Below are 18,867 nucleotides of genomic sequence, written 5' to 3'. Positions count from 1 at the left end.
TGTACCTTGGTTCTCAGAGGAGTTGAAGCTTCTTCGGGCCAACTGCAAGGCACTTGAAAGGAGATGGAGGCGTAATTACTCCGTCTCGCGGAAAGTGGCCTATAAGGAAGCCCTTAGAGGTTACCATAAGCAGTGCAAAAGTGCGAGAGCTGCCTATACCACGAATACGGTAACCCAAGCGCAAAATTGTCCCCGAGTTCTGTTTTCCGTTGTCAGGAAATTAACAGGAGCTGATACTACTCCCATTCCCCCTTCCTTGGATGAGGCCCAATGTCAGTTGCTGGCGGAGTTTTTTATTTCAAAGGTTGAACGCATCTATGATTCACTGAGTTCTACTCCATCGGCAGAGAAATCCCAGACTGGAATTTCGTTGTTGCCTGAAATTCCCGTCACCTCAGTGAAGCTCACGGAATGGCAACTGTTTGATGAGGCCTCCTTCCTTTCATGCTTGAATAGTGTGAAATCAGGGTCTCCCCGCGATCCTTTACCTGCCAAAATCCTGAAGACGTTAGATCCTAACTTATATCAGGTATTTACAAAATTGTTAAATGCCTCTTTATAGGAATCTCATGTACCCCAGGCATGGAAACATGCAATGGTGGTGCCCCTTCTAAAAAAGGCTGGTGCGGATGTTTCTAATCCCTCTAATTTCAGGCCCATATTCCTGTTGCCCATCTTTTCAAAAATCCTGGAAAGGCACGTCAACACTCAACTGAACCATCTAGTGGAGAGTTCTGGTTTTTTACACTCATCCCAGTCCGGCTTCCGAGCTCACTACTCCACAGAGACAGCACTTCTCGGAGTTACGGAGAGTCTACGACACGGTATGGATCAAGGTGAAACATCGGCACTCATCTTGCTGGATTTGAGTGCCGCGTTCGATACCGTGTCCCATTCCATCCTTTTGAGATCCCTCCGCTCCCTGGGAGTGGCAGGCCCGGCTTTAGCCTGGATTGCCTCCTTTCTTAGTGGGCGTACTTTCCAGGTTTTCTCGGCCAAAGCTACATCTACAATCTGCTCATTGGCTTATGGCGTTCCCCAGGGGTCTATACGCAGCCCCTTATTGTTCAATATCTACGTAAGACCCCTGGCCACCATTGTGGAGGAAGCGGGGCTGACGCTATTCTCCTACGCCGATGACACCCAAATTGTCTTCTCTCTGTCAGGCAGAGATGAGAACAGCCCCTCTGCTTTAAAGCTCGGCCTGGTACGCGTGGCCGAGTGGATGCAGAAGAACTGTCTGAAATTAAACGGGGAGAAGACAGAGGTGGTGATATTGGGCAAGAATAAAAATCTATGGGGCCCCCAACATTGGCCTAGTGATATGGGACCACTTCCACAACCAGCCACAGTGGTTCGCAACCTTGGTTTCCTTGTTGACGACAAGTTATCTATGAGGCAGCAGGCTACAAAGGTTGCAGTGATCTGCTTTTCCATCTTAAGATGGCTCCAGAAAATTTTATGGATGCTGCCCCTATCCACTCAGAGAACTGTTGTCCAAGCGTTGGTTGTCTCCCGCCTGGACTACGGTAATGTTCTCTATTTGGGAGCTGATGCTGCAACCATTAAGATTCTTCAGGTAGTCCACAATGCAGCTGCCCGTCTGCTTCGGAAGGTTCCTAGGAGAACTTCAGCATCTTCTGCTCTGCGCGACTTACACTGGCTTAAAATCTCAAGCCGGATTAAATTTAAAGCCTTATGTTATCTGTTCAAGATTAGGCAGGGCACAGCCCCTAAATACCTACAGAACTTAGTTCAACCATACAGGACTCATTGAACCCTTAGATCTTCTGGGAATAGAGGCTTTGTTATCCCAAGATTCAAACTTGCCAAAATGGGCGGGCGGTCTTTCGCTCATCTAGGGCCCAAGCTCTGGAACGCTTTACCAGTTGCTCTAAAATTGGAGAATAACTTGCTGCAGTTCCGGAAGGAAAAAATTATTTACAACAAGGGGTGGTGATGGACAGAGTCTCTGAATTAAGCAGAGTACTCTCACCCAGTCAAGAGATCAGGGCCAGATCCAACACCGTTTTTTAGCTCATTGCACCATCCCAGTTTCAGAACCTGGCTGTATGCAAATTAGTCTGTCCCTGGCCCAGTGCATCATGGGAACAGGGCAGACCAGACTACAAAAGCCAATTCTTACACTGGGAAGGAGACAAGCTTCCGGGGACCGGTTTCTGGCATCACAGCCTTCGTCAGCCCGGCTTGCTTGAATCCTGATGGTGCAATGAGCAAGGGACTCACGTCTGAGTATACCCTCCCACACATAGTGTGGATAAAATCGATTTTGCAAAAAGGGGGTGGTGATTGTCCATCACCACCCCCTTTTGAAAATATTTTGGCCACCTTGAGTGTGGAAGGGTATGCTCAGACATGAGTCCCTTGCTCACTGCACCATCAGGATTCAAGCAAGCCGGGCCGAAGACGGCTGTAATGCCAGAAACCGGTACCCGGAAGCTTGTTTCCTTTCCAGTGAAGAATTGGCTTGGTAGTTTGGTCTGCCCTGTTCCCATGATGCACTGGGCCAGGGACAGACTAATTTGCATATAGCCAGGTTCTGAACTGGGATGGTGCAGTGAGCTAAAAAACGGTGATGGATCAAGCCCTGATCTGTTGACTGGGTAGGAGTGTTCTGATTAACTCAGATACTCTGTCCATCACCACCCCCTTTTGAAAATAGCAGTTCCGGAAGGGACTTAAGACCTTGCTTTTTGAGTGATCTGCCCGTTGTCCTGGTCTTCTCAATATTACCTGATACTTCTTTCTTCTTGAGTCTATCCCTAGCGCCGGGAAACCCACTGCGGGTAGCTGTTGCACGTTACAAGTTAAATAAATAATAAAATAATAGTTGTAAATACCACAAATTGTTGGGTGTGTGGTCTTATGCCACATACGACTAATAAGGGAATGCCATATTTGGTTTTGCCTTTTTCGCCTAATGGGTCAGTATGGGCACTCCAGTCAATGTTTATCTATGCGAATGAAGCATCTCCTGTACGTTCTGTCAAAGATAGTGCGAATAATAATGCCTTGATACAGGGAATAGTAGATATGGTCAGAGATATTGATGCATATAATGCTATCCCTAAAGATGAGGTACGAGCATATGTTGGTTGGAACAAGATGAGATATAGTATTAGTCTGACAGAGAAAGAGAGACAGAAAAGGTCTCCTCCTATTTGGATTGTACCCCACCGAGGTCATTTTTGTCTGCAAGGTAATGGTCAGAATCCGAGAGCTCAGCTTGGTAAGAGTGTCTGTGCTCACACCTATGTCTATACGTCCCAGAAATCTCCACCGTTCGTGCCAGCTAAAGGCAACTATTTTGTTTGTTATGATAGAGCATATACATGGTTGCCTTCTGACTTTTCAGGCACATGTTATGTGGCATTTTTGCTTCCCCCTAAATACACAGCTGCTTTCAACTACCATAAGACAAGATATGGTAGAGGTGTTATCGATGCAAAAGACACTGCCGCACAAGAAGTTGGAGACTTCTTTAAGGGTTACCTGCCCTTTTGGAGTCCTATGGCTAATGGTAGGACAATTCGTCAGCTTACGAGAGTGGTTGAGGCCACTATAAACGAGACTGCAGGTGCCCTTAGCAATATTACAGCCGAGCTTCAAGCGGATCGCCTTATGACATTACAGAACCGCTTTGCTTTAGATATTATACTTGCAGATAGAGGTGGAGTATGTAAATTGATCGGGTCTAGTTGCTGCGTTTTCATACCAGATAACGCCCCGACAGTATACCAAGCCATCTTGAGGTTACATAAGTCCGCTGAGTCTATACATGTAGACGAAGGGAACTGGTCATTGATGGGATGGTTTTGGGAACTGCTGTCCAAATGGGGATGGAAGATTCTGATGTTCCTTGGGATGACTTTAGCGATCCTTTTCTCGTGTTGCTTATGCTTACAGTGTGGTCCCGCCATTTGTAGTCTTTGTGCTACAATCTGTGTGAGAAGACCAGTCCCGAGAGAAGCGAAGGATAATAAGATGATGTTACAGCAACACCTTGATGGTCTGATGAGAATAGATATAGACCTGGATTTAGATTGACGTGAGTTTAGGTCATTGCCTACGTAATGGCAAAAGGAGGGACTGAGGTTCCGTGGTTTTCGGGACCTGACTCCATTTTGTTTGCGTTGTTCATAACGCCATTTTGTGTTGCCCTCACGTAGGCCGCGGAGTTAACCGAACGAACAAAGTTGCATGGGCCTCATTGTTCATGTATGCATTAAACAGGCGCTTTTCTGACTTGTGAGTGAACTGCAGGCCGCTGACCTCTTCACCTGAAACTGACCCTTCACGGAGCCAATTTCTCTGGCTGATCGTTGTCTGAGATTGCCAATCAATGTTCAGGACCTCGTTAACCTTTAGTTTCCTTGCACATGTTTTATCTTGTCCAGCATCTATTACTGTTTCCTTTATGTTCTGACATTACATGGGATGTGCTTTTCAATTATAAATTTGTCCGGCTTGCAAAGATTGAATTTGGGACAGTCCTAATAATTAACTTTTGGGTTGGGTTACTGTAAATTGGGTTTTTGTTAATGTGATACTCAGAAAATGTGTCCTATTGGTCAGAATTTTGCGCAGTGGGTGTACATTTATAAATAGAATATTGTGTATAAAAGGTGATGTCTTGCTCTATGAAATTTGAACAGTTTCTTGAGTTGTACACCGTGTTGTATTGCTGAGCTTACTGTTACTAGCTGCAGCTAATAAATTTGATCTCTGACGCCACCTAGAAGTATTCCGTGTCTCTGTTTGCCAAGACAGGAGAACCTGAAGACTTTGGGCGTGTCCCTGGCGCCGCTGGGTTCTAAAACCCGGTTCTTCAGCCTGATGAACCTAGGATACTTTTGTCACCACAACGGCTGAGGAGTTTTACCTCAGATTTGTCCTTATTAAGGGAGTATCCTGATACTTCTGGAAATTGATGTATGTGTAGTATCCTCAGGTTGTATTTATTTTCCTGTTCTCCTCTTCACCTAGCTGCTCAGCCAGTCTGAGTGTTCTGGTTAGAATCTTAGTGTGAGTGGAATGTTTGGATGCATGAGAGTTGTCAGTTGAGGATGGGCTGAGCAGCTAGGAGGCTGCTCCTGGTGGGGCTATGGTTATCTACATCTGAAGAACTAATAAACATCATCTACATGTACCTGGTCTGGTCTACAGCATCTACTTATGTCAGCTCAACATGTGGGACCAGCACACTACAGTATGGTATTCATTAAGGCGGGGAAGGCAGAGGAGGCTTCTTCAGTGACAATTAACCTTTTCGTCCGCGTATGCAGCAAGCTTGACAGTTGTGTTACCAAAGGAGACACCAACAATATCTTTATTTTCTCTGACATATTGGAGGAAGGGCTCTAGTGCTAGAAGAAAAAGGTGAGGGGGCTAGGACAGCCCTGCCATGTCCCTTGTTTCAGACAGCCCTGCCATGTCCCTTGTTTCAGGCTAAAGGCAGAGGAAATTATGCCTCCAGCTCTGACTTTGGCAGATGGTTTATGGTAGAGCGCCATTTACATTTTGATCAGATTATCACGTAGATTAAATTTCTTCAGAAGAGCCTCAAGATATCTCTAATCAACCTTATCAAAGGCTTTTTTCTGCATCCAATGTGATGGCTACCGTGGGAGAGTCTTGGAGGCTAGCCTTTTCTATGGTATGACATAGCAGATGTGTGTTGTCACTGGAGAGTCTGTGCTTTTTTTTTATAAAATCCCACCTGTGATGGGTGTATTAGTTTAGAAATGTGTTGTTGAACCCTATTGGAGAGGATTGAGGCATAGATCTTGCAATCGAGATTTATTAACAAAATCGTCCTGTAGCTTTTATGTAAGAGGGGATCTTTACCTTCTTTGGGCAGGACAGTTATGATTGCTTCCGCTGGAGTGCCAGTAACCTGACCAGTTTCTGAGAAGTGATCAAAGAGTTTCAGTAGTAGTGGCAATAGGGACGTGGAGAAGGTTTTAAAGAATTTAGCATTAAACCTGTCGGAACCTGGGGCTTTACCAGATTTAAATTTATTGATCGCCATCATGATTTCATTCTCTGTGATCGGACCATTAATTGAGGTTTTGTCTAGTTCCGTAAGGCTAGGCAGAGTGATAACATTTAGATAGTCATGACACTTTGAATGATTTACACTAGTATTTTCCTCGTATAAGTCTTTGTAAAATCTTTGAAGATATCAGCTATCTTATTAGGATTAGTGCTAATGTTCCCTTCCTTGTCCTTCATAGAATTGATGTTGTATTTCTGTAGTTTAAATTTTAGGTCGGGTTCTTTTTAATGGGTACAGCAGTCACTTATCTTAGTTAATGCGATAACCTGAGTAATCCCCGCAGATACACAAGATCTGCAATATTCTGTCCACGTTCTGTCTCGATCTTCTTACATGCAGTAGGATATCATCCACATACCAAGAGATGCGTTCTTCCCATTCCGCTGCCCCTGGGATTACCCATATTAAGGGGTCCTGCCTCACCCAAGCCGCCAGCGGCTCCAGGGCAAGGGCGATTAAGATCAGGGACAAGGGGCATGCCGGTCACGTTCTTTCTGAAGAGAGAACACCCCAGACACTACGGCATTGACCCTCACTCTGGCCACCGCCGCTGGTAAAGAAGCTTCACCCATCTGATAAAACTTGGCACAATGCCCAAATGGCTCAACATCGCAAAGAGGTTGTCCCACTCAACACTATCGAAGGCCATCCTAGTGTCCAGGGACAAGAGAGCAGCTGGGACAGCCAAATTTGATTCCTTGATGTGAAGGACCCCAAACAACCTCCGCAAATGTAACCTGGTTCCCCAATGTAGCAAAAAACCCGACTGATCTGGATGGATAAGGGAGGTAATTTCCCTGCCGAACCAAAACAGTTCAAAGCAGGAGGGTCCCAGGGAATTTTTTAAGCCCACACAGTATTTGCTCCCCAATAACTACTTAACAAACAGTATGAAATCCTTGGGTCTATAAAAAAAACAGTGTAAGTGTGTGGCAAACCACTACTAGAGATTAACAGAGCTATCAGCACAGAACCTATGTCTATGCACCACAGCGATGTTGATAGCTCTGTTAATCTCTAGTAGTGGTTTGCCACACACTTACACTTTTTTTTTAATAGACTCAAGGATTTCGTACTGTTTGTTAGGTAATTTCCCTGCCCAGACGCATGACCAGGGCCATTGCTAGGACCATGACTTTGTAGTTGTGCAGGGAGATCGGTCTGTATGGGGAAACATCCTTTACAACTAACCATTACATCGCACTACTCTTACAACGCATTACATCGCAACATCCTTTACAATGCTTGACACTACATCACATGTCACTACAACGCAGGCATTCCAACGCATGCCATTACAACTCATAGTACCCCTACACTATCCAAAGCTTACCCTACTGTTGCACCCCCGGATTTAGAATAGTAATGTTTACCCATACACTATCCAACCCTTACCCTACTGTTGCACCCTCTGGAGTTAGAATAGTAATTTTTACCCATACACTATCCAACCCTTACCCTACTGTTGCACCCTCTGGAGTTAGAATAGTAATTTTTACCCCTACACTATCCACCACTTACCCTACTGTTGCACCCCCTGGAGTTAGAATAGTAATTTTTACCCCTATTCTATCCAATACTTACCTTAAATGCAATGTAATGCTATGCGTTGTAATGGTATGCATTGTAAAGGTATAATGCAATGTAATAGAATGCGTTGTAAAGATAGATACTAAAAATGCAATGTAGTGTCATGCGATGTAATGGAGTGCGTTGTAAAGGATGTTGCGATGTAAAAACTGCGTTTAAAGGCATGCGTTGTAAATGTATGCATTGTAACTTCATACATTTGTCTGTATGAACCACAATCCGATGGGGGTTTACCCTCCTTGGGAATTAAAACTATCACTGCTGTCCTCTGGTCTTGGGAGAAGGGCACCTTTCACCTTGGTCTCTCCAAACATACCCAAGAGATAGTCCACCGTTTTACTCCGCATACACTTAAATACCTCAAGGGGTAAACCATTGGGTCCCACCGCCTTACCAGACTGCAGAGTGTGCGCGGTGCTGGTAATTTCCTCAATCATCAGTTCCCCCTCTAGCATATCCCTATCCTCAGTGCACAGTCATGGTAGACTATATCACGTAAGAAGTCTCCGCACTCCAGTTCATTCTTTCCGGAGGAGGATGAGTACAATGTTTCGCATAACGTGGCAAACACTTCTGCTATTTCTTTCCTAGTTTCATATCTGTGGCCAAAGCTGTCCACTATCTCAGGATCCCCACTACTACTCGCTCTTTTTTTATCCGGCCACGCTAGCAGTTTGTTGGCCTTGTCCCCAATGTCATATAGTCTGTGTTTGGTGGGAAACGCCTGTGCCCTGGTACTTTCCTGCAATATCTCATGTAATTCCGGTTGCCTCAGACCTAGTTGGTGTCTCACGTCCTGTGCCCGGTTTCCCTCTCCGCCGCCCGGGTCTCCAGATCAACTATACACTTCTCTAGGGTGCGGCATTTGAGCTATTTTCCTTTGTATTGGCTCCCGCCTGTGCCTGGGCTTGACCCTTAATTACTGCCGTAAACACCTCCCAGAGCATCACTATTGAATCTACGGATCCCAAGTTTTCGGCGCAGAATTGCTCAGCTCCCTTTCTCATGGCCGATTTATATTTGTTGTCTCTAAGATATCAAGGGTCTATCTTCGGGTGTAGGGTGTAGTCCCTCGTGTGGCATTTGTAAAGTCCCCTAAACACTAGGCCTGTGTAGCTAGATAGTCTGGTTAAGCCCCCATAGGCCGCCGACATGTGGTGTACTGCTTGGTGGTGGGATGTTGATGCCACCATATGTCGCCCAGACCCATGGTCCGGAGGAAATCTCCAAGTGGGCCATCCCTCCTCCCCAGCGCTACCCCTCCCGAAACATCCATCTCCAGCGATATGATATCATTCATATCTCCCCCAGTATCATTCGGCCATCTGGGAATTCAAGGCTCATCGGGCCTAATGCATTCAAAAGGAGGGCTTGTAGCCCAGGTGGAGCATACACTGAACATAAATTAAGAGTCCCCCCCCTCCCATTTGTCAGTCACTGCCACATACCTCCCAGATGGAACAGTCCATGCCGTCCCCGGGATAAAGGGGAGTGCCCTCGTACAGAGCACACCCACCCCTCTAGATCCAGTTTTATAAACCACATGCTCTATCAAGGTATAACCAAACCAGTCTCGAGCTTTACAGTAATTAACATGGACATTTGTTTCCTGTAGCAGGATAATATCTGTAGGATGTCTCTATATAAGTAATTTGTGTGAGTACTGTACTCTTTATCTTGTCATTGAGGCCATTAGCATTCCAGGACCATACTTTCAGCTGGGTCATTATGGCTTCAAGTCTGGCCATGGGGAAGATTTCCTTCTACTCTTGAACCCTTTGGATCACTGTGTTTCCTTCCACAATTACTACACTACTTTTGATAACTGTTCCCCTTCCTCCCACCCTGAGCACTTTGCATTATAATAATCATGCCTACCGAACCAAACAACTTGACTCAACTTCCTCTCTCCTCCCCCTCCCTGCTACATAGGTCCCGCTGTCCCCAACTTCCCAACCTGCCTGTCACCCAAACAATAACATACAACAACTACAGTAGGGGGTGCCTTGCCCATGGCATTGTAATCAAAGAAATAGAAGAGAGAAAGTCACTTGCATCGAACCCCTGTTGAAACAATCAAAGTTTGATGCCCCAGTTTGAACAGATGATCTATTGAACTGGGCCCGGCAATTTATTCCGAGTCTCTGCTTACAGTTCAGTGTCCAACTCAGTGTCGATCTATATCACCTGGGCTGCAACTCTACCTCCTCACCAGCTCCAGGTCTCGTTTTCTCTTACCATCAGGACCATTCAGTTCATTCTTGCGTTCCGCCCCCGTTTGCTCTTTCCTCGGCCCCAGGGTCTCCTCAACCACCTTTTGTGCAGACTGCTCCCCAGGCTTCTTATGTCATTGCGGTCCTCTGTGCCCCCATCCTGGACCTTTGCCTCTGTGCCGCTTAGTTGAATGCCAACCCTCCAACCACCCCCAAGCCTCCTATGGGGCGCAATGTGCCATGTCTTGCCCTCTGCAATAATTTGTAGCTTTGCTGGGAAAAGCATCATATACTTGATTTCTCGCTCCCCGAGCTTCCTCTTCACTGCTTCAAATCTTCTCCTCTGGCGCTGCACCAGTAGCGTACAATTGAGGGCAAAAACATATCAGTGTTCTCAAAATGTGTCCCCTGTTTCGCTCTGGCTGCCTGAAGGATTGCATCCCGGTCTCAGTAGTTGAGGACTCTCGGAATGATTGTCCTTGGGGGGGCACGGTCTGGAGGGGAAGGGGGGCCGGGGCACGATGCGCCCTCTTGATTGAAAAAAATGTGGACAATCTCTTCAGGCTCAATTTATCCAGTATGAAGGCTGCCAGGAAGAGGTCCACACCGGGCCCATACGCCCCCTCCGGGACCCCCACAACCCTGATGTTGTTTCGTCTCACCCTTCCTTCTTGATCTTCGAGCTTGGCTTCCATGGTCGTGGCTTGGTGGATTAGACTTTGAACTTGGGATTCAAGGCGTTTTGTCGTGGATTGGGGTTTGGTGATCTGGGTCTCCGCCGTCGTGACTTTTTCGATTTCTGTAGCTCGGCCCTTATCAGACTTAGCTCAACAGTCATGGTATCTGTCTTGGGCTTTAGTGTTGCTCTTAACTTCCTATGTTGCCATCATGATCACACCCAACGAGGGTTCCGCTGCAGCCTCCCCTTCCACTGCCATAGAGGTCGCTTACTTATCCATTTTGTTGGTCTGGGGAACTCCCATTCCTTTTTTCGTCACCATCTCGATGCTAGCGTCCTACCTGCCGGTACCTGGACCAGCCATCTTATAGGCTGTATAACAGTTCTTCTACCTTTAGTCCATTGCCACCTGTTGTGCACATGGGTTTTCTGTTAGGGAGGGTGGGCTCGTTGTCGAACTACCCACACCCCCGACTCCAGAAGACTGGGCATTCTTGTCAATCCCTCCGGGCGTGTTACACTGCCATCCGGCCTCAGGGCATTCTCACGACCTGCCTAGTGGAGGGTTTTCAACCACCCCTGCTGCAAGGGCAAGAGCCGCTCATTGCACTGGTACCGCAATCCCGCCGCTACCATTTACAATGCCATGTGTAGGTAGTGATTTTGGGGAGCAGCCGTGCCCACACGCTGAGGCCCTCTCCTCCACTGTGCACTGTGAGTCCCCCAGACCTGTCAATCAATGGGATCATTGCCTCGTAGACCGTCCCTTAGTTCTCACCTGCAGGCAGACGGCCCCTACCAATGTCTTCTCCTGGTCTCGTTGCAACCGGGTCCGGGCTCCGATGCCACCGCTGCTCATTCCACTGCGGGAGCCTCCGCTGCCCGCACTGTGTTCTGTAGCATGCCGCCCTACTCGTCGGTCTATTTCTCCTTCATCAGAGCCGATGCCTTATCAATCACCCAAGGGGAGACCCAGGCACAACACCGCTCCACGATCCAACCTGCCCCGGTCGACTCAGGAACGCCCATACAGTACATGGGCCTTGCCAAGGCGTAGCCCAGCTCCAACGACCGTAAACCAGAGCTCTACCTGACTGCTCAGCACATCTTTCATTGCTTGGGGACTTATGTCGGGTCCAGAGTCGGAACCTACCGGACCCTTTTCAGCCATTATACATCCCCCTGTTTGGGGAGTGCCAACGGGCGTCGGATATGGTGACAGATTATGGGGTTAAATTCCTAACAGAGTGGAGCTCTGTTATTGTGTGGCCTTAGTTTTTCGCAGCCAAGCCACACTCCCCCTTCTACTGCTATATTGAATTAACAGGTCCTTTCTCTTTCACTGCAGATTTTTTATGTTTGTTGGGTTGGCCCCCTAGCTGCTGGATGTTCATTCATATCCCTGTTGGGTTACAGATTGCCAGCATACTCTTTATTGTTATGCCCCTTATGGTAACCCCTGTATCAGGTAATTATATTCATGTCCATAACTGCTCTTGTCTTGGTAAACCTTTTACAGGCCATATTTCTCACAGAGAGTTCCCACTGTGTTTTCAATTGAGGTTGCTTTCTTTTCAGGACCTTAATGGGCCTGTCCGCTTCATCCTTTGTAGCCTGAATTGCACCCTTAATGACCGTTTTCTCCTGTTCAGGCCACTTACACCAATTCATATCTATTTGTTGGGCGATATGCCTTCCCCCAAAGATCAAGTAAAAAGCCTTGGAGTCTGGCTGGACCATAACCTGAGCTTTAAGACTCAGGCGGCCAGGGTAGCATGCTCCTGCTATGGCATTCTTAAAATGATCAGGAGTATCATGCCCCTCCTACCTTTTAATGCTAGAAAATTGTTGGTGCAAGCACTGATTTTATCTAGGCTTGATTATGCCAATGTGCTCTATTTGGGTGCCCCCTGTTCGATGATAAAAAAACTTCAAACGGTTCAAAACTGTGCGGCGCGACTTCTTATGCAGGCTCATAATAGAGAATCTGCTAAACCGCACATTAAAGCACTGCACTGGCTGCCAAAGATAAAAGAATTCAATTTAAGACCTTGTGTATTGCCCATAAATCAATGGCGGCCTGTACTCCTCTGATTCTCCAATCTATCATTTCCCCGTATGTCACTAGAAGACCTCTTCCTTTGAGTTGAAACATCTTGCCATTTCCTAAATTCAGTCGAGCCCGGAGCAGGGGTCGTCTCTTTTCTGTGATTGCTGATAAAGGTTGGAATCAGCTGCCTGATGTTATTCGTCTTGAGGTCAATCACCTTCTATTCCGCAAGCATCTTAAAACCCTCTTGTTTTCTTGATCTCTACTTTACCTGTGGTTTTAGGTGTGTCTTTTGGCGCTAGGAGGCCTTTGGTAGCCATGCGCTTTATAAGTGTTTTATTCAATTTCATTAAATTATTCGGGAGCAAATTATTTTGAGGTTGCATAGAGAGTGTTATGCGCTTACTGGCAGTTGCCGATCTTCCCATCTGCCCATGTCTTTGGTCTTCCTCTTGCTTCTGCCTGGCCTGCTACAATGCCTTCAGCACCCATGGTTGCCAATAACACCTACTTGACTCCTGTGGCTCTTGCAGCACCTGTAGCTCCATCTGCTCACGGAGCACTTTCAGCGGTGGCAGGAGGGCCTCTGTCAGTGACATTTTGTTTTGCCATCGGGTGATAGCTTAGTTACGGCGCCGTGTATATTTTATCTGGTGGCTGTTCTCATCAGTTGTCACTTCCGCAGCTGCTCCAGTTTTTCCTCGTTCGATGTCTGTTTTTATAACTTATTTTTAACACTAGGGCATTTTGATGGGAGCCCCGGATCATTGCGCCCATTCACAGTGACTTCACAGCCTACTCTTATATTAAACAACTCTAACTCGGCCAAACAATTTTTTCCTACCATCCCTTTTTTGTAACAGTACATTATTCATAGGGATTCCTCAGTTTCCCACAAGACCTAAGCATTCTGTTAATTATACAAATCGGGGAAGCCAAAATTCCAATCAGCTGACCACTAGATTGCCGGTGACCAACAAAGTTAAGATCCCTCCGTATCGCCCTCAGAAATGAAGTAAATATGTGTTAAATGTCTTTGCATTTCTTTGGAGGATTGTTCTTCTGATTTGAGAACAGGGTTGTTATATATAATAAAATAAGTTCAATCAATAAAGCTCACTTTGAATCCAATGAAGTTTTCAAAAAACTCTTGGAAGATTTTGTAGCTATTTTGCACAAGGTTTATTTGTGTGCTTTTTCTCCATGTGCTCTTGTCTCACGCCTCATCCCATGTCCATTCGCTCTTGCTTTTCTCTTCTCTGCCTCGCATTAACCTCATTTTCTCCTCCTCCTTTCTCTTTTGCATTTCTCATTTCCTTATTCTTCACTTCCTATTTCTCTTATCATGCCTCTTATCCTACCTCTACTTCCCTTACAGGCCCGGGCTTTGGTGGTCAGATGCACCATATCGAGCAGACTCGACTATTGCAATGCCCTCCTGCTTGAGTCACCGGGCATGCTGCTAGACAGACTTCAACGATTGCAGTCGGCCGCCGCCAAGCTTGCTCTGGGCTGGCCTAGAAGATCCTCTGCCTCGGCGGCGTTGGCTGAGCTTCATTGGCTTCCGCTGAGGCAGAGAATATCCTTCAAATCCCTTTGCCTTGTCTTTAAAGGCCCTGCATGACTTGGGCCTAGCTCTCTGCAAGCCAAATTTGCCTGGTATATTCCTACCAGAGCACTCCGCTCGGCAACTGCCTGTTTAGTGAAAGTACCCAAGTTTAAAAGGGTCAGGGTGGGGGGCAGATCTTTCGGAGTTGCTGCCGCTAAGCTTTGGAACAGTCTGCCCCTGGAGATCCGTCAAACCGAGGAACTTCTTCTCTTCAGGAAACGTGTCAAAACTTGGCTGTTTCCGAAGGTCGAACCTGCTGGACCCCCTTCCCCCTGCCACATTCTTGTCTGCCACTTTGTGAAGCCTAAGCGCCAGGATACCTGTAAGGTGATAGCTGCGCTCTACAAATTCCCAAACTAATAAATAAATAAATAAATAAATTATCTCATTATTGTGGCACTGTTCTCTTCCTCTTATTATTTCCCAATGTTCCTCACTCTGCTCCTGCAATATATCTGCCTCTATAGATCTGGCCTTTCAGCCTCATTTAGCTGCTCACTAGGCTATTGCTTTTCGGAAAAAAGTCCATACTTACATTATGTAGTTAGAGGGGCTTTTGATCAGAGGACTTCATCTATTGATCTGTTAAATTGTCCTTCAAATATTGCTTCCTCCCAACACAGTATACAGCAATGGGTAAGCCATCTTTTGCCCATTGACTCTCTTCTATTTGAGTGACAGCACAAAATGTGCACATTGTTCACATCCTGATTAAAGTGGTTCATTTCTCTTCACTGACAAAGCTGTTTAAAAGTGTTTTTTTTTAATTTTTATGTATTTTCTATATTAACTTTAAATACCAACTATTTTACCTGCACTTTGGGTGCCAAGTTAAGAAGTGATTTTTTTCTGTCTCCTTTTTAAAGCTGTGAAGTTTTTAAGCAACATTGTAGCTACCTATAATTTTAGTGCTTGTTGATGTAGTGATTTAGGGCCAGATGTAGGTCGGCAAATACCGGTCGGTAACACCGGTATTTGCAAATGGAGATGTAGGGGCCTTCAAATCTACCGATTCGGTAAAATACCGAATCTGTAAATTTACCTAATCGGTAAAGCCAGATGTAGGTGGCACTTTAAACAGTGCCACAGGCCCTTACCGATTCGTTATTTACCACCAAATACTATTTGGTGGTAAATAACAAATACCTGTGTACATGCACATCTGTGCATGTACACCTGTGCCATGTGGCACACATACATGCCCGAAGGGCATGTATGTGTGTTACATGGCAAACAAGCCAAAATCAGGGGTGCAACAGGGTGTCAAAGTGACACCCTGTTCCCCTTGACAATTCGGTATTTTTACTGATTCGGTATTTATCGATTCGGTAATTGACATTGATTCCTATGGGCCTCAAGGCCCATAGGAATCAATGGCAATTACAGAATCGGTAAATACCGATTCGGTAATTACCGAATCCTACCGATTCGGTAAAAAGAAACGAATTTTTAGCTACATCTCATTTACCGAATCTAGAATACCGAATCGGTAAAATTCGGTATTCTAGAGTCGGTAAATGAGGATTACCTACATTGGGCTCTTAGTCTTCTCTCCTTGAAAAATCATAATAATGATAAAGCTGTGCACAGCTTTCTAAAGCCGGACGTATTAGCTTTGCCAGTGTTTGTTGATCTATTCCTCCTTCACGTTTTCCTTTTCCTACTTCATCAGCCTCTTTCTGTCCTGATCCTCCTTTTTCCATGAATCCCTCCTGCCCTCATTTCCTCCCTGGGCCCTGTTCCCACTTTGCACTAACCTGATTCGAAATCAAATTAACTTAGGTGAATACTTACCCTTCCTTGTATTGCCTGAGCACCTCAACATGCCAGAGCTAATACTCCTTCAACCCAGACATAAAGACTATCCTATTTATTCAAAGATTCTAGCGTTGGTATTTGGATAATGTCTCTCTGAGAGAGTTAAAGGTTCTGAATTTTTTTCATAAATGTGGACGAGTTACATTTTTGCCAGCTCTGAGCGTACCGCTGTGAAATTGATGTGGCCTCTTAGCTTAGGGATCGAAATTCCGCAACATGCTCAGTGTGTATTTATGTTACGAAATAAATCTGTTTATTTCACGTGAAGCATTTGACCATCATATCCCCAAGAGTAATCAAGCATAGGATTGTGATCTTTCCAACTATGTTTTTTTGTCACACCTCGATTCATCAGTAGTTTAAATTTACGTTTACACAAATATGCATACATTCTTGAAAACACACATTTATATATGTATTTATTATAGCACGTTGCCTGCATTCCACAATGATAACTAGATTTAGGTTTGCTGTCCTGCCAAAGAAACCCTTTTGGTCAGACGCTTTGATTGCTATAAATGCATGTTTTCTACCAGCAGAAACATTTCCTGGTATCTGTTTAGTCTGGCGCACACATGTTTTTGGCAAAGTGTCTTATAAAAATGTGATTCTGTTATTAAGGCCTGCATAGAAATCTCTTGTCAAAATCAGTATCACCATTCATTGTACCCGATTTCTCAAATAGAATATGTATTCCACATACACCCAGGTACCCATGCCAAACATATGCTCGCCCGCTTTTTAAATTGTTGCTGATAATTTGAAGCTGATAATTTGAAGCTGGTGCAAAAGAAACCATACAATGATGTTACGGTGTGTCTGTAGATCTTGCTTTTCTTGATGTTTTTCTGCTATTGTTTTTTTTTCTCTCTGTGTAAATTGCATTAGGTTGGCAGTTCTGGTTATTAGTGTTTGCATAGTCTAATGTGCATGTGTATAACTCTGCTCACCTGCCATGACATACAATTTCAGATTCTGCTAGCCAGTTGTGAGGGAGAGTCCTGATTTTATTAAAGACAAGGGAGGTGAGTATTATGCAGTCTCTTTTCTTACGGTGTATTCCCATATCTCTTAAGCACAGTTGCTATTCTCACTATACTGTTCATCAAGACAACAAGTATAAACACAAAATAAATACACATTATACAGCATTACATTATTAAGAGGGCAGTCTCTTAAGTCCCTTCCTCTTTAGATGATGTAGTCCATGTGTAAACCTAACTAATAAAAATAACAACAAAAACCCAACAGCAACCACATTTGATCCTCTTGCTTCTTGCGTTCCTCCAGTCTTCCTCAACAGTGAACAAGCATCTTTGACCCAAAGAGAACCTGCCATCTCTGCTCGTTGTTTGATTGATTGTGGCTTGCACTAAATTGAATGAAAATACTCACTCCAACAATCCCATGGCGTGCAAATTAAATACCAGTGGTGGAACAATACTCACCTCCCTTGTCTTTAATAAAATGAGGACTCTGGGTTATAACTGGCTACGATAATCTGCAATTTTATTACAAGATGGGAGGCTCATGTTGGGCCAGATGTTCGACCATTCACTTTTGCGAGTCGCAAATTCCGTCGAATTGCGACTTACAAAAGTGAATATACAACAGTGTCTCAGACACTGTTTGCCATTCTCAATGGGGTCGCATATTGCATGCCTCATTAATATTCATGAGGCAAGTGCAATTTAAGAACCCATTGGGAATGGCTAGCACTCCCAGGGATGGTGGCCTGCTGGGGTCATGTCTGTGACTGCTTTTTAAATAAAGCAGTTTTTTTTAAATGCAGCCCTTTTTCCTCTACCTTTAAAAAACTAAAATGAAACTTTTCAGTTTAATTTTTTAAGGGCAGGCAGTGGTCCCCGGGATCACTGCCTGCTCTTAAAAAATATTTTCGCACACACTCACAATGGTTACGAGTGGTTTACACCTACTTGAAGTAGGTGGTAAACTGCAAATGTTTTGCGGCCGCAAAACAATCATACATTGCATTGAGACTCTCTATTAGGAAGGGATGCCTTTGGCATGCCCCTTCCTAATAGCGAGTTGCAAACCATATTTTGCGAGTCAGTAATAAGTTACTGACTCGCAAAATATGGTTTGTGCATGGGGCAGACCCAATTTTGCGGTCGCAAACGGACCGAATTCTTTGCTACCATAAGAAAACGGTTGTACATCTGCCCCATTATGCATTTTTAAAACATATTCACAACTCTTTCTGAAACATGTTTATTTGGTTTACTTTAAAATGTTTTAAATGTTAACACTCTAGAGCAGTGTGCTGCCTTTATGATGTCCTCCAATCTAGCACCAGCCCACAAAGCTTTAGATACCATAGCACCACTACTTGTGCGTGCCCCACTCATTCCATAGCCATCACACCCTTAACCCACCTTCTCAAAATAGTTGAAGATACTGACATCGTTGGCTTCCACAAGGCTATTAATTACTATCCAATGTTCTAGCATCTGAAACCCTCTTAAAGGGCACTAGACATAAGAGCATTACAAGTTTGACTGACAGTAGTTTCAAAGACAACTTGTCATTATCATTCCCATGACTGAAACAGCTGCAAAACTAGATTACTATCCCATATAGTGGAATACCTAAGTTTAGGAGGGACAGCGTGGCTCCTCCGTAATGACAGAGGAGCGTCACCCCACTGCAGATGGAAAATAAAATGATAATAAATGTTTTTATTATTATTTTGTTGTTCACTGACAGCCGATGCTGCCGAGTCTAGAATGGGGCTATCCTCCATGGACAGACAGCAGCACTGTAAGAGTGCATGTCAGTTTGGCTGGCTGGCCTAGGAAGGCCAAACCC

At 45.1% G+C, this 18,867-nt stretch overlaps 1 protein-coding gene across 3 annotated transcripts in view; it reads left to right on the top strand.

The window, feature by feature from the left end:
- Positions 1–18,867, top strand: part of TYW3 (tRNA-yW synthesizing protein 3 homolog) — a 126,611-nt gene that overhangs the window by 43,087 nt on the left and 64,657 nt on the right. The window lies entirely within an intron of this gene.

The sequence above is a fragment of the Lissotriton helveticus genome, chromosome 1_2, assembly GCF_964261635.1.
Source record: "Lissotriton helveticus chromosome 1_2, aLisHel1.1, whole genome shotgun sequence".
Taxonomy (NCBI): Eukaryota; Metazoa; Chordata; class Amphibia; order Caudata; family Salamandridae; genus Lissotriton; species Lissotriton helveticus.
This window is presented reverse-complemented; position numbering and strand designations above follow the sequence as displayed.